Raw genomic sequence first — 6,000 nt, 5'->3', positions numbered from 1 at the left:
TGAAAGAAAGCTCCAAAGAACTCCGAATTTATGGTAAAAAATAAGCACTAAACAACACTCCGCGATTTTAAGCAGAAATAAACTCCGAAAACGCAGAATCCTAATTATAAGCTGGATTTCGTATATGTTGGTGCAGCTTTTAGATTTCGTTATAACTTATAGGTAGGGTTCCGTATTTTTGTGTATTCTTTTTTTAAATTTAAGGGTGTATTTGGGTGTTCATTTTTCAAAGTTCTCTGTTTTCGGTATCTATTTCTGGTGTCGACCAGAAATCAGGGTTTATCAGGGCTTACGTCGTAAAAGCTATTGCACATCTATCGCGTTTTTGCAACACACAATGCTATTCGCGCCAGTTATCACTAAGTGGCCCATGTAGAAACAATAATTGCAGCAGAAGGAAGCAGCCTCGCGGAAAAGGGCGGTTTGTTTTCGGGGTCAACAGAAATAAAGCAATTTTTCCAGTTAACCTGGGGTTTCATTTAATTCAAAAATTTCAGTTCGGAGTTTTTCAGTTTTACCAATTTCAAGAAAAATCCCAAGAAAAAAGGAAGCTAGACATCAGCACAGCGAGTGGTCATATCAAAGAGAATATTTCGCTCCTGATGACTTCAGCGGAGGCAGTGTAGAGATACGATGGTTGTGGAGTTGATGGAAGCCTAATTTAGGCAACACAAAATATGGATCCTTTTTGTTGTAGTTTACTCGACACACTCGCCAATCTGCAAACAACTTTCCAAAAATATCGCATATGTATTGTCGGGTAGTTTTTCGAATACTTGTTCGGAATTCTTCCGCAGATCTGACCGTTTTGCTTCCATATCGCTAGATATGAAAACGCGGAATGATAGTGTTATCGACTTCTTGCAACCGGGAGGCGCTGATACGGCGTGCTCGTCCGCTCTTTGCGCCCGTCTTGCGTTTGTTTGCCTCAAAATGCGCTCACAGGCTGCTTTTACACTCTCTCCCACCACACGCACACACACACGCGCGCGCGTTCACACGCACACGCGCACGCACGGACGCACGCACACACTGACACACACAAACAACCCGTCTCGTCGAATTAACCACCAACACTGGCGCGGGTTCTACTGCCGCGTCAGCACGCTCTCTGCGTGTTCTTTGTGCTGTCCATCAATTGATCTTCCCCCTTTCTGTAGTACTGTTTGAGAAGCTCTGATAACGTAGCTCTATTTTCTATTTTTCACAATTTTATTCATTGCACGCGGAACGCATTTCGGTTTGGCGGGAATTTGCACACGACGTAAAAGTTAAAGGTGAATACGCCACGTGTCGGTAAATAAGTGAACTAGAACAGCTTGTCACAAATTTCTGGCCATGACTGCCAAGGGCGTCGTCAACCACACCGCGGCGGACTACCACGAGGCACGTACGTGTTGACATTTGGAGGCCAAGGCGTCCTGAGGAAAGCGTGATACTACGGATGGCACCTTAACGTTTTTCAATACAAGCCGACGGCGGTAATCTGCCTCCAGTGCTACGGCCTCGGACACAAGGCTACCGTCTGCACTCGCAAGCAACGACCTAAGCAGTGCGGCAAGGCGCACGTGGACGCCGAACTGTGCCGGGAAAAGTACGGCCTGAACTGCCGAACTGCCGAGTTACCGGACACATGGCCCAGGAAGGCAGATGCCAGTCCAAAGCACAAAAGGATGAACGATTACGCAAGAAAGCCGCTACCGGCCGGCCGGTGCCGCCACCATCAAGAAAAAGACCTACAGATGGAGGAGGGAGAGGAACATGAAGGACGTCCTTCGGCGCACACGCCGGGGGGTGTGCCTCGAATCACGTCAGCAACAGCTTTTAGAACGACAGCAACAACAGAAAACGGCAACCGCGAACCACATCGACCGGCTATATCCGGAGATCAAGGACGATTTCCCACCACTGAGTGGACCGGGGACCGTGTACACCAGACGAGAAATCTCGGACAACCAAGCCCTGAAGGCGCAAAACAGTAGAAGGAATAAGATTGATTTGCCAAAATCCTCACCAAGACGCTTCGCAAGCGGCGAATTCGCGGCGATTCTCCAAGCCAAGACCGAATTGGATAGAGTCACCGAACACCTGCGCCAAGGAGCATATGAATACGAACTGGAACAGGAGAGCTGAAGGAGAGCAATGTAAAGTCAATCTGAGGCCAAGGCAGCGGCGGAAGCCGGAATGAAGCAGGAGGAAGGAGAGGAAAAAGATTAGCAGCTAGCCGAGCAACTGTAGCAGCGCAGAAGCTACGCCCCCACGTTTTTGAAGGCGGGCAGCAACAAGGCACCGTCGCAGAAGCCCAAGTCCAACTACACCGAAAACAACGGCGAGACCACGGAGGACACAATCCAAGTCCGCATGGCAGGAAATGCAAAAACAGCAACAACAATTGCAACGGCAATGGCAGCAGCAGCAGCCAATTCAGATGATGCAGCCGTTCAACCTCCTGGTGCAGATTCTGGCCCAACACGGCATAGGAATGGCGACAGCGGCACCGGCAGCACTAGGTCAACAACAGTTATGGCCAGCAGCAGCAGCAAGAGCAATATTGCCGGGGCGACAGCAGCGAAAAAAAAAATCAAGGACGTTTAGAATTTTTTGTACCTGGACGTTTTCACATAAGATCGAACAACCATGTGTGGTGAGCATTTTTAATTTATTTAAAAAAAATTTGGCTGGCTCCATGCCCACAAGAATAAAACAAATCCTTTAAAAAAATTGTCTTTGCGAAAAAAAAAAATTGTAAGCACCCTCTTAGTTACGTACGCGTTTTGCGTATCGCGCGATGTTGGCATTTCGAGCGGCTTCCCCAAAACACTGTTGTACGGAACAGCGTTCCAAGGAACGGCGTTCCAAGGAACGGCGTTCCTGGAACGCGTTCCTTTTAGGAGGAACGAAGGAACGCCTCCATTCAATTTTGAATCAGTGGAACTGGAACGGGAACTCGTTACATTTTTAGTGGAACGGAAAAAGGAAGGGCGTTCCTTTTTTTCGTCCAGTGGGATAATTTTTTTTTCTAAGAGCGAAATTCTAAAAGTATAAAAACCATATCTTTAAGAAGAGGGGTCTCGTTAACTTTTTGGTTATTTGTATTAAGGTTTATTTTGTGAGGCCCTCGCTTGGTAACAGTCGGGTGCAGGAGAGGTAGTGCACATCGATTCTTTTTTTATTACCCGAGACTGAGATACAAAAAGCAAAACTTTTAGTCGAAGGAAAAGACTCAGAACGAGCGTCGTTTCAAACTCTACTTTCTTTTTTTCCACGACTCCTAGTACACCTAGAAATCTAAGGCCGACTAAAGCCATCACTGAACCTCGACAAAGCAACCTACAGTTACTACAAACGAACAGGTTTCCAGACATGGAACACACCCTTGTATCACGAACGATGGTCTCTTGAAAATACACAAAAAATAACCTTTATTCATTCACCCCTTGTCCCCCACTTTCGATTTGAACAACGAATCGGACCTTCACCAAGAAGGACTTGCAGTTTTCGTGACTGACCTTCCAAAAGCCTACCCTCTTCTTCACTTGCTCGTCTTGAGGACAGCAACATCGAGAAGCAACTGCTGCTAGGTTCGAACAAGGGACTTTGTTAGACTGAAACGTGTGAGGTTGTTGTAAAACCCTCGTGGCAATGTGGGGTGACCGTACATTTGGCTCGTGTGAATCGCCCACCACAAACATGAATAAGGTTCAAACCTGAGATTTTTAAAGGTTAATAGAACAACAAATGAAACACTTTTTACTCTTGGTTTCTTCTCCTGGTGCTCTACCATCATGGCATTCAAATTCGTATGTTTACATAAAATAAGATAGATGAAAAAAAAAAAAACTTTCTTCAATTTAGAAAAATATGGTAGTCAGCAAAATACAAATGTTACGTATATGTAGCGATGCGTTCCATTTTTTAACAGTAACAGGAATGAGTTCCTTTTCCACAGATGGAACTTGTAACGGGAACGCGTTCCAAAAATCAGAAGGAATGAGGAACGAGGAACGATCTTTCGTTCTTTTTTTCGAGGAACGTGCACAGCACTGCCCCAAAACAACTGTTCTGGCTAAGGGTCTAGAAACATTTACTGACAAATTAGGCATACGAAGGATTGACAAAAAGTATTCATCATCGACTATTAGGGTCGTTATTATGAAAACACAAAACGCAAATCCGACACATTGCGCAATAACGCTATGGATTAGAGACATTTTCTTCGTATTTCTAAACGCAAATGTCTTTAAGCTTTGCGAGTGTGCTACCCTGTATATAGTTGATCTGTGTATGAAATGCTGTTGTGCTGGTTTGCGGGAGAAATTTACAACAATTGCTTACACGGGGGCAATTAACTAAATATGAATTATTTTGAAATTCATTTAAAAAAAATGCCATTTTTAATATTCTTTAATCCCTTCAAGATTAACGTTTATAAAATGTACTAACAGACTCAGCAAACACATAATGTCACATTTTGTGGGTTGGAAGTTTTAAGGCGGGAAATATGGCCAAATTGACGCTAACGTGGTTGCCTTAATTGGGGCGTGCGCAAATCGCTTCCTCAGAATTTCATGATTATTAAAAAGCGTAAAAATGCTACGGGGTGGTCTGAAACAGAAAAGACAGCAGATAGGTGGACGGTAGGCTTAAAGGGAAAAATTTTTAATAGATTTTTGTACAACCGAATTAAAAAAGGCCTATGGACCAGAGCGATCGAGAGGCGCCAGCTTGTAACAAATGCTTCGCTGTGCCTGTTTCAACAGCCGGCGTGTAGCGTATCCGTCTACACCACGTAAAGGCAGCAACGGGAGCAAATTTGCAAATAGATCAGCCTACAACCTTCTCGGTAATATGATCTAGCAGGTAGGGTGCGGCAGAACCTGTAACTTAATTTATATAATAATTATAATAATGTTTTTATTCACTTTACAAATACATATAAATAATGCTGGCCTACAAAAGCAGTATTCTGCTTGTGCGTAGGAACGGGCAATCCAACGAAATACATATCAATGCAGCATGATACAAAAAATCGAACGAATGTGTAATGTGGGCATCAATACCAACATTATTACAGAACAGAGCCCGAATTCGGCACACAACAAAATAAACACAACTATTGAAATATTAATGGGGCAAGTATACAGGCATCAGAGGAAAGCAGTTTTTATGCAGGTAATGAGAGGCACCAATTATTTATTTATTTTTTAGTACTTTTATCGAATTTATTTTCATTAAGGCTCAGTGCACGCTCATTCAATAAAGTGGGAATGAAGTGATTTCTGCACATTTTTCTGTATCGCGTGTAAATTCTGGGGATTTTAAACCTTTCTTTACGCCTTACGTCCCTAGGCTTGTCCACTGGAACCTTGAATGTAGAATCATAGAAATAAGTTATAAACGTAACATATCTATGAAAATGTTTAAAAAATAGAAATTGGACCTTTTTTGCTCTATCTTCCGTATCTAATGTTCCGAACGGAGCTCCATATATAATCTTTTTCACCATATGTTTTAAAATTCTGTCTATTGCGTTTGTCTTGTATGGAAAACAGTGCCGATACAAAGTGATTCCATATCGTGGAGTAGACTCAGATAACGACCTGTAGACCGGTAATCTTATTTTTACGCTGCACAAGCTTATTCTGAACAGATACGCTGAAACGGCACGTAGTCTTTTAGTCACGAATTCCACATGTTGATTTTATTACAAATGTTCGTCTACGTATAATCCTAGATATTTTACACAATTATCGTATGGCAAAGACTTACAAGTACTATTATTACATGGTGTCGAATGAAGTAAAGTTATAGAAGACATATCAACACGTTTATGAGAATTTCGGAAATACAGTAACTTAGTTTTGGCAAAATTTACTGAAATGGCATTTTAGTTAAACCAACCTATTAGTGCATTTCTATATCTTTGGAAGACTAAAACAGCATCATGATAGCTTTCATATGGTAAAAATAGCAACGTATCGTTAGCATACTGAAATAGCT

Source organism: Ixodes scapularis, unplaced genomic scaffold (assembly GCF_016920785.2).
Source record: "Ixodes scapularis isolate PalLabHiFi unplaced genomic scaffold, ASM1692078v2 ptg000225l_1___fragment_3__unscaffolded, whole genome shotgun sequence".
NCBI lineage: Eukaryota > Metazoa > Arthropoda > Arachnida > Ixodida > Ixodidae > Ixodes > Ixodes scapularis.
The sequence above is the reverse complement of the archived record's forward strand: the minus strand, read 5'-3'. Positions refer to the sequence as shown.